A 12,297-nucleotide genomic window follows, 5' to 3' on the forward strand; every position below is an offset into this window, starting at 1 on the left:
GTTTTATAGGGTGAGATCTAAAATAAAGATATGATTTTCTTCATGCATATTTTTTTGTTGTTAGATACTCTGAATTTCTTGAAATTCGGCAAAAGAATTGTTGGATTTATCTGTCATGCATGAGGATTTACCTGGGATTGCATTCTGCTTACATTTACCATTGAACATTTAACCAAATTCTTTTAATAATGAGTAATTTATTGATATCTGTCAGGATTTTTTTTAATCCACTTTTTCTTACTTATATATATATATATATATATATTAGTACAATTCAGTTGAATTAAGTAATTAAGTTGAGGCACCTTGTTAGGTCAGAATAATATACACACACAACAATATTATGTAAGTATCAACTTTGGTACAGAAGTACCAGTGGAATGATATTCCTGTATTGTTTGCAGACAATTTAACCCAGCTCAGTATATAATCTGCTCTTGAGCTATTCATACATGTACATTTTATGAAATATACAGTCCATAATATACTTCAGAATTTGCACGTTCCCAGATAGGTGAATAAAATATAAATAAGTAACAACTGAAGGACAGGTGTCAATTCATTACAGCCATTTCTAACAACACCTTTAATTAATTAATTATAGCATTATAAAGAAACCATTTTCTTCAGATAAATACATGAACATTCCAAATGGTTTAGCATATTTTAAAATCCATGGAGCAAAACATTTTTACTGATTCTCTTACTATTTCAGTTGACAGAATGGATTTACCAAAATAATGTACATTTAATCAGGTCAGAGAGATTTAGAGGTTAGTAGGGTTTTTACTAGGGGAAAGGATTAAGTGACCTCCAGTGACCCAATTATCCCCACTTCTAATGATAAAGAAAGATATGATACCATTTGTTTGAGATATATCTATCAAGCAGTTGCTTATTGTCTACTGGTAAGTGGTAAGAAAATGATTTGTGGTCAGATCAATCTCGATAATTTAGTGGATTGTACAATGTCAGTGTGCATGTACAACAGAGTGTAAGTGGCTTGTTGGGCATGAGAGGCAAGAAAGACAACTGTGCTGGTATGGCCACGTGATGCATATGGACGAGGACAGCTGTGTAAAGAAGTGCTGATTTCTAACTGTGGAGGGAGCCTGTAGAAGAGGCAGACCCAGGAAGATATGGGATGAGGTGGTGAAGCATGATCGTCAAACATTGGGCCTCACGGATGCAGTGACAAGTGACCGAGACCTTTGGCAATATGCCATGCTTGAGAAAACTTGTCAAACCAAGTGAAGTCATAATGGCCAATGCCAGTGTCATATAACTGGCACCCATGCTGGTGGCACATAAAAGCATCTGTGCCAATGACACATAAAAAGCACCCATTATACTCTTGGAGTGGTTGGAGTTATGAAGAGCATCTAGCTGTAGAAACTATGCCAAATCAGACTGGAACCAGGTACAGCTCTCCAGCTTACAATCAAACTGTCTAACCCATGCCAGCATGGAAAGCAGACACTAAATATTGATGACTTAAGCTTTTTCCTGACAAGCTATTTATATGTGCCCAGAGCACCAATATACATACACACACATACAGAACACCAATATACACACCACAGACAGACACACACACATAGACACCGACACACATAATCACACACATATACACTTGTGCGTGCGCGTGCGCGTGTGTGTGTGTATAGACAAATCTTTTTTTGTATAAGTCTAGGTCTTTTGGCTACTGGAGATAAAGTTGGACAATTGTTGTTCTGGTGGAGACTATAGAGCCAGAAGCATGTGTCCACTACTATTCTCTTATCTCCAGACAATGAGCTGGTCGTTTTCTTTTATAGCATGTCAATTTCGTATGTGTAAGTATATATATATATATATATTATATATATATAGATAGATAGATAGATATACACCACATGCTCACATACATACAAATATACACACAAACACACATATGCTTACACATACATGCAATACTTCACAAATACATTCCTATTAATGATCAGACGAAAGAACTCAAAAAGATCACATGCAAAATCTAATATAAGACTCTCTTATCAGTGAAATGTTAATAACATAGACTGTAGGTAAAATATCAAAGTGGCTAAAGTATAAGATACGAGAGGAGCCACGTGACCTTCAGAATGCTACAGAATACCTTGTGAGAAAGCTGGAGAATGGAATTTACAAAAGTTTTTGAAGGGGCCACACTGATATTTAACAAGGGAGGACTGATGGCAAGGAGGGCATCTGGCTGTAGAATATCCTCCTCAAGAAACCTAGTCTGACCCATACAAGCATAGAAAAGTGGACATTAAGGCAAAGATGATGATGATGATGATGATGATGATGATGATGATGTGTGAACCACCTTCTCGAAATACATATATTTCATATTTTGTGCTAATTTCATCTCTTTAAACATTTATACATCACAACAGTTTACTAGTCTCTACTATCTAGCTGCACATACTAAAATACTAAACAGTCATGTAGAAATGTCTCTGTGTATGTGTTTGACTGTGTGCCCACACATGTGTGTGTGTGTTTGCTTGTGTGCACCCATCTGCTCTATTGTTAGCCTAGTAATGTACATTTGCTTGTATAGATAATACCTAAACATATATATATATATATATATACATGCAAACACACACACACATGTATATATACATATATATGTCTGTTTTTAATTATTTAGATTATTCCTCTAATGAACGAGCTGGTTTCTAACAAAAATACAAAGCTCCATCTTTGGAATATAGATAACAAAAAGAATGTCATATTTTAAACTTGCATATTTTTACTGCTCCACTTACAGGCTGTATTTGTAATGTGCAAGTGGGTTGGTTGATTTATTTTTCTGAAAACCCTAGCTTAATCTAGATTGTCACTTAAGCATTTTATTCACAGAACCAGCTGCACAAATTATTATTGGTATAAATATGAATTTATAATTTGGATATAGAAGTTGGAGGTTTTGAAGTTGTTCATAGTAATTCTCTTTGATTTTCAAAGAGATATTGACTTGTGAGCGAAACCTTTGGAAATATGACTAGTGACTGAGACATTTGGAAATATGCTGACTAGTGACCAAGACCTTTGGAAATATGCTGTGCATGAGAAGACCTGGCAGGACAAGTGAGACCATAACCTGTGGCCTTTACCTGGGATGTAGCCAGTCCACTTATGCATACCTTTCCTTCTTGATAAGGCAAGTGAAATCAAAATCGATCAAAAATCAATGGAAATTGTAGTTGTGATACCAGTGCCCGTGGTATGTAAAAGAACCATCCGAACGTGGCCATTGCCAGTGCCACCTCGACTGGCCTCTGTGTCGGTGGCACGTAAAAAGCACCAACCGATCATGGCCGTTGCCAGCCTCGCCTGGCACCTATGACGGTGGCACATAAAAAGCACCCGCTACACTCAGTAGGAAGGGCGTTAGGAAGGGCATCCAGCTGTAGAAACACTGCCAGATCGGACTAGGCCTGGTGCAGCCTCCTGGCTTCCCAGACCCCCGGTCAAACCGTCCAACCCATGCTAGCATGGAAGGTGGACGTTAAATGATGATGATGATGATATTCACATCAGCAGGACAGCTGACCTCTATGACAGTACATATTTTTTTCTTGCCTGTCCCAAACAACAATGTCCAGCCTGTTATGTTTACACTTGACAGATGTTTTGATGGGATGGTTCCACCAGTATTTCTTGTGCTGATGTTTGTGTATATATTCAATAACAGGGGGATTCTTTACATTTATTTCAGGACAGTCTTTTTTTCTGAATGACATTGTATATTGTTTTTGAGACAACATTGTTACATAGGGAGGTAGGTAGCACCTTGACTGAATTTTTGGACAGCTACTAATCACAAGTGTGATGTCTTCCACAGAAATATGACATAATCTACATTTTTGGTTGCATCTCAGATCTCCAAGGGCTTCTTTGTCTCTTTTGTTGATTAGGTATTTAGTAGCAATCTCCTGTTCTTGGATTGCAAATGCATAGCCAGCCTTCAAAGTGTGATGTGATGTAGCAGTCACAAGTCCATATATGTCAATATAACCATCTTCTTCAAATCTTCAAGAAACATACCTATGTATGGTCTTTTTTTAGGTATTCTGTGTGTTTCACATCCAAGTCTTCTTCGTGGTATGTTGGTCTAGCTGTTTTGGAGTTGTATGGGAGGTCATCAGGAAGAGAGTGCTTCCTAAGGAGCTCATTGCCAACACGTTTGCTTCACTTTTCAGTACTGAGTTAATATATTTATTTTTGGTGCTAGCAAGTGCTGTCTGGGAGAGACTGTATGACATTCAAAGGTCGTCTGCACTGATCTCAAGCCTCTACCTCCTTTATCTGTTCTTGCTATTTCTGTGGAGATTTCCAGTTGATATCAGCATCTTGTGAGTTTTAACATCCATGGAGTTGATCTCTTCTACAGACCAGTCCAGTATCCCACATGCTAGAATCAGCATTGGTAATATGAATGCATTGTGAGATATTGTTTTGTTCTAAAAGAAGAGTTCTGTCATATTTTTCTAACTCTGTCATAATATTCTTAGGAATGTATGTATGTATGTATGTATGTCTCTTCTATTTTTTAATTCTCAGAAATCTTCCTCTGAGGAGGGAGCCTGTTTCCAACAAAGATACAAGGCTCCATCTTTGGGATGTAGTTAACACAGACAAATTCACATTTGGAACTTGAGAAAAATCTTTCATATTTTAACAGTTCCATTCACAGATTTTGCTTGTAATATACGACTTGTCCAGTCAATTTCTTTTTCTAAAAATCCTAGTTTATCCAGATTCCCCTTTATCCATTTACTAACAAAACATAGTGCTCCAATTATTATTGGTATGAATATGAATTCATAGTCTGGAAATAGAAGCTGGTAGTTTCGAAGCAGTTGTCCATAGATATCCTCTTTTTCTTTGATTTTCAAAGAGATACTTATATCTGCAGGGCAGCTGACCTCTATGATAGTACATACTTTTTCTCCTCTGTCCCAAACAACAATATCCGGTCTGTTATGTTATTTTACGTATGTATGTATGCATGTATGTATGTATGTATGTATGTATGTATGTATGTATGTATGTATGTGTGTGTGTGTGTATGTATGTATGTATGTATGCATGCATGTATGTATGTATGTATGTATGTATGTATGTATGTATGTATGTATGTGTGTGTATGTATGTATGTATGTATGTATGTATGTATGTATGTATGCATGTATGAATGTATGTAGATATGTACATATGTATGTACATACAAATATACAGATCAATTTTGTCTTTAATTTAATTTAATTTAGAATATCATAGTGAAAACAGGGACAGAAAATTGTTTTACAATTAAAACTTATTTTAATCATAACATTAATGAAGTTTGTCTCTAAGATTCATATTTTTGTTTGACAATGTTGCAAAAACCGTCATTTTAAGTTGTGTGTATTTAATAGTAATGCGTGCGTGTATGTGTGTGTGTGTGTGTGTGTGCGCACATGCACGTGTGTATCTTTATATATACATACACACACACACACACACACACACACACACACACACACACACACACGCACACATATATATATATATATATAAGAGGCAACTCCAGGTCATCAGCATCACTCAGGCTCATCACAGATTTCGTCACTCAGGTTCATCACACACTTCACATAAGAATTTCGCGCTTTTCCAAATGGCTTATTTTTCATATCTAGCACTATGTCTTTCTCCATTTCTAACTTAAGGGTAAAAATAAAGCAACCCTGCAAAACACAACTGATCTTTGCACTCAGACACTCAGAATAACAGTAACCAAACAATGACAGCGGATTGCATACCAGACATCAGTAATCTGACTGTCGCCTGTACTCTTAACAAGAGATACCAGTTAGTATTTTACACCTACTAGGCTTGTTTGTATTAGCCTGAGTTGCTGGATCATTTTCTTTCCTTTAAGTATATTGTTTTTTCTTAATTGGAATTTAAATCCTAATCTCTATAGAAATTTATGGTTTCAAGAAAACATTGAATTTGAATTACTCGTAATTTTTACGGTTATAGATAACAGCTTGGGCTGTAACTGAGCCTGAGTCAGGTACGTGTAAACAATGTCAAGAGAACATCAGCGACGAATGATATTTTTTGACACAGGGCACCCCTAAGATGACCTCCAGATGCTGAATAAAAATAAATGAACTGCAACCAGGCTCAATAAAAGGAGCCCAAGTTATTGGCTACAATTACATACTTGAAGTCAGTTGGCAGAAATTAAATCAGCTTGCAAATACATGTTCACTTTACGAAATTTATACTTGGGGTAAGCCTGAACAGCCCAAGTGCCGGAGTCACCACTGATATATATTTATATATATATATTATATATACACAAACACACACACACACACATGCTTCAGCTTCTTGATGTCAATCTTCACTTTGTTTTATATCTTCTTAGGTTTTTCTCTTCCATTGGTTCCATCCCCTAGAAGAGCTCAGCACTTCTTTACACAACTGTAACCCTGTATTATAACAGCTAACTACATCTGTGCATCAGCTATCTATAATATCTACCTTCTCTGCCTGCCTGCCTGCTAACACCAATGTATGACCATAGTTTATGCTGGGTACACCGTATGAAATCTCAACCAACTTATTTTCTGCGTAATGAACACAACCATTTCTTTACAGTAACAGTGTCTTGTTTTCTTTCTTACTAAAATTTTCTTTGAAACTAAAAAGCACATTGTAAGGTCAATGATATTTTACTGGAATCCTTATTATTTTCATTCAAGAGAATTACACTTATTTCAAACAAAACTTAAGTATTTGAAGAAACATTCTTCTTTCTCTCTTCAATCTCAATCATGAATATAACATACCCTATATTACTATAACATTTCATTGTGCAAAATCTATTGACATAAAATTCACTAAGTGTTACACTTCTACCATATACTTTCTTGTAGTCTCTCTCTCTCTCACACACACACACACATCTGTGCACATGCACATACTTAAAATGCATTTTTCCAACTGTCTTCATCTCACTCAGCTTCACAAGTTTTAGTATAGGGATTTTCAAAATTGGATGCCAATCCTTTCACAAACTGCAACATCGGAACATATAGAGGACGCTGACATCAGGGGTCTTGTTAATGTATAGTTTAAGGAGAGTTGACTTAATGGGTGCAAGAAGTGAGCATTGCACCTTCAATGAGTGTGGGATGAGGTATCCCTTACTTGAAAAATGAGAAAGGGTGAATGACAGAGAGGGCATCCAGCTGTAAAATGATACTTCAATAATATAATTGTCTGACCCATTCTAGCATGGAAAATCAGATGAAGAAACAAACAAAGCAAAAGAATACACATTCATACATACATAAATACACACACATACACACACACAAACACACACACACATTCATTATAATTACACACACTCACACATGTACTTACATATACATATATTGATACACACACACATATATATAATACACTTAAATGCATATGTGCATGTGTGTATATGTGTGTGTGTCTGTGTGTGTATGTATGCATGTGTGTGTATGAGCTAGAAAGTGTCTGAGTAGGCAATAAAAGCGTAACACTTAAGATAATTTTATGCCACAAAAGACAAGCCATTTCAGGCTGAAAGATTGCTTGGAAACACACTACTTGCTATACCGACTTAATCCAGTAGTCAAGCTTTCACAGCATGAAACTAATAGCAGTTTGAATTTAAATCCTGTGTATATTAAATGATAATTATCTTTCACTGGATGGAGAATATTTTTTGTTGATTTCACCAATAACAGAACAGTACACTATATATACATACATACATATGTACATGCATACATAACATACATACATGTCATACATATATAAATACATACACACACACACACACACATACATACATACATACATACATACATACATACATACATACATACATACATACATACATACATACATACATACATACATACATGTAATTATATATATAATACACAAACACATACACATGGGACCATGCAGGTGCAAAACAAAATGTAGAAAATTATACCCAAATATCAAGGGTGGAGTAAAATAATAATCTATTGAGGGTCACATAATCAGTCATCAGATAATCATGAAAACTATGGTTTATAAGAATTTGTAAGTATTTATAGAAAGTGTTGTAATTCTTTTCTACTCTAGGCATAAGGCCTGAAATTTTTGGGGAGGAGGCCAGTCAATTAGATTGACCCCAGTATGTAACTGGTACTTAATTTATCAACCTTGAAAGGATGAAAGGCAAAGTTGACCTTGGCGGAATTTGAACTCAGAACGTAAAGATAGGTGAAATACCGCTAAGCATTTCACCTGGTGTGCTAATGTTTCTGGCAGCTCACCGCCTTTGATAGTATTGTAATTAATTCATAATAAATCATTGAATAAAATGCAAGTTGATTGGGCATGATGTTATTACTATTCAATATAACAGGAATCTCTTGGAAGAAAAACGATTGACCATAATGGAAAAACATGAAAGAGATTGGGATCCCTAGAAACTACTACATTGTAATAGAAAATATCTGTTATGCTATACAGATGCAAAAGATCACATATTTTACAAATAAATTCCTCTATTTACATAATATTGGGGTCTCTTTCATTCTTTTGTTGTCTTACCATTTCTATCAATATATATATATATATTTTTTTTTAAAGGTGTAGCGTTTGTAAGAGTCTGGATTGAATTGATATATCGGTTCCATTCTAGCAAAAACTGTCTGATGAACGGCAACGAGAAACTCAGAGTAACAGATTTTGTTGAATTTTCTGCTGCTTTAAATAAAGTATATATTTATATATACATATATATATACATATATCATTATCATCGTCATTTAACGTCCGCTTTCCATGCTAGCATGGGTTGAATGATTTGACTGAGGACTGGCAAACCAGATGGCTGCACCAGGCTCCAATCTTGATCTGGCAGAGTTTCTAACGCCAACCACTCTGAGAGTGTAGTAGGTGCTTTTACGTGCCACTGGCATGGAAGCCAGTTACAGATGTAAAAGATCAGCAGCTGCCAAAAAGTATCTGCAAAATACTACTTTATTATCATTTATTGATATTATTTTGTTACCCAGATTGCTTGCAATGTAGCTCATAAGAAATATTTTCTTGATGGTCACACCAATGGCATTCCAGAACCAGGATATAACTACACTTGAAAATAAATCTGATAAATATCAATCACATGCAAAACGCAATGAAAATGATACAGAAGTTTAGCTACTCATCAAATATGGACACCTTATCTAAAGTTGTAAAGCTTGAGAATATCAATGGTGAACCACTGCAAAGCCTACAACTAACTCTTGTATATTAGCTATGAATTGTTATGTATATCATAGCTTAGTTTACAGCTATTGTATTATGGCTATAAACTGTCATTTGTACTTGTTATCATAGGTGGGGGTTTTCCAAAACAACAAAATAAAATATGGTGACTCATCTCCTCAAAATCAAGACAATTTGTGGTGCATGCAAAACATTTAAAAAATTCTGTTTCTTAGTTTCTTGCAAGGACACATATAACATTACACATGTACATATATCATACATGCACAAGTTTGTACATATATATATACATATATATACATAATGAGTTAGCAAGCACATGCACATGTTACGAAGAGACATATACATTTGTCACTTGAGTGCAACCATATTTACACATTCACAAACACCTATACATTTGCCGCACACTCACACATATGCAAACATAAATTCAATTCATATATACGCTTAAGTGAGTTCACATTCACAAAGCCACAAATCCCCGGATTTGTCATGAATCAAACAAAGAATGTTTGTCAATTTGCCAACGATAAACCAGAGCACTGGGAAAAAGAACTGAAATAAATTTCATGGGAAAACATGCACATATATAAAAATATATACACAGACAGACACACACCCACACCCACAAACAACATACACACACATATGTACAAACATATATATATATAATATAATGTATATATATGCACGTATGTGTCTATGTGTGTGTGTGTGTGTGTGTGTATATATATATATATATATATATACATATATATATATATATATATACATATATTATATACATATATATATATATACATATACATATATATACACACACACAGACACACACATATATATATACATATATATATATATATATATATATATATATATATATGTGTGTGTGTGTGTGTGTGTGGTGTGTGTGTGAGTGTGTGTGTTAGAAGGTTTGGATGTACAGGTATTATATATTAGAAGAAATGAGGTACTCAGAAATCTGGATGGTTTTATATTTACAGATATTTATTAATATTTATTAATAAATATCTGTAAATATAAAACCATCCAGATTTCTGAGTACCTCATTTCTTCTAATATATATATATGGCGGTTGTCTACTCCTTTTGCAGAATTTGACTATTTCCTGTACCCATCCCTTAGAATGATCTATGCATCTGATGTGGCTTTTTAAACCAGACTATGTTTTGAGAAGACACCCATATAGATTGCATATCCGATTTGGTCCACCAAAAGCTGCAGTTAAGTTCTGATATTTGTGGATCTTAAAATGTCTTTTGAAGCCTCCATTAGATTTGCAGACCTTTTGGCATACATTTCATTAGAAGATATATACTTCCAAGACATATATATATATACACATATATTGTTCCTCGGATAGTTGTTCTGAAGTTCTATGCTCAAGCACAAATCCTGCTACTGTTTTTACTTTGTTCCTTTCAAAGTCTGTGATGAAGTTCATGGTGTCTCTCTCAGCATCAACTTACCAAAATGAGTGCCTTTACCCTTCATATAGTGTATATCTCCTCATGTGCAGCTAATGCATTGCAGTTTGTCTTTATGAAATTACACATTCTTCATATATGACAAATTGTTCAATCATAGAGAGTGTTTCTTAAAAATGATTGTAAGAAAGTTATCATTCAGTTAATTTTTCTGAAATGATGTGGCATAAATGATGTACTTCCAAGGTATCTAAACGACCTGACCCATTTGAGAGGCTTATTGTCAATCATTACATTTGAATCTTATTCAGTCAACCCAAATGCATGAGCTGTTGTAGCAGACTTGTCAATCATTTCCTGAATTCCCTCAAATGTATGAGAAATCAAAGTGCAATCATCAGTGAACAGAAAATCCCATAGAATCTCTTCCTTTATCTTTTTTTCTTTTTGATATAAAGCATTGCCTATTCAGATTTAGTAGACCTCCATTGACCCCACTGGGGTCAATGTAATCAACTTACTCCCTATCCTAAAATAACTTACTTTATCAACTCTGAAAGGATGAAAGACAAAGTTGACCTCAGTGACATTATCATTATTAAGGCAGTGAGCTGGCAGAATCATTAGCACACTGGGTGAAATACCACTAAGCAGTATTTTGCCCATTGCTATGTTCTGAGTTCAAATCCTGCCAGGGTCAACTTTGCCTTTCATCCTTTCGGGGGTCGATGAATTAAGTACCAGTGAAACACTGGGGTCGATGTAATCGACTAGTCCCCACCAAATTTCAGGCCTTGTGTCTTTAATAGGAAGGATTATTATTATCTTTATCATGTTATTGAGTAAAAGAGCAGCATACACCATCAAAGTGACACTGGGGTTCAAATATATGAAGCCCAAAATACCCATCATGGCTTCAGTTTCTGTTTACCAAATCCACTCATAAGGTTTTGGTCGGCCTGAGGCTATAGTAGAAGACACTTGCCCAAAGTGCCATGTAGTGAGACTGAATTAAGGACCTTGTAGTTGGGAAAAAAGCTTCTTACAAAATAGCCATGCCTGTGCCTATCACAGCCATACCTGCACTTATATGTTTATTGTGTTGGGTGGTGAATATTTTTAGTATGCACTGTGTGTTTGATATTATGTATTTCTTTGGCAAACAATGAGTGTGTATATATATTAGGCACAGAATGTGTATAGCATTAAGAGCTGATGGTGTGTAGAAGTGTTAGCTGCTGCTGTGTAAGTTGTTGGTATTGGATATTGGTTATGTAGGAATGTATGGGTATAGTGTTATTTTGTAGATTATTGACCATATAGAGTATATAGCAAGTGACTTATGTCATTTTATTGGGTTTTGATTATATAGAGAATATGTTGTGTGCAGAGAGTGTACTATTCAAGGCATGCACTTGAAGTGAAAGTGTCTTGCAAAGGATGTGAGCTGTATCTAGTAGAGCTTTTTATGGCACAGTGTGTAGACTCATAT

The sequence above is a fragment of the Octopus sinensis genome, linkage group LG3 (assembly GCF_006345805.1).
Source record: "Octopus sinensis linkage group LG3, ASM634580v1, whole genome shotgun sequence".
In the NCBI taxonomy this organism is placed as follows: Eukaryota; Metazoa; Mollusca; class Cephalopoda; order Octopoda; family Octopodidae; genus Octopus; species Octopus sinensis.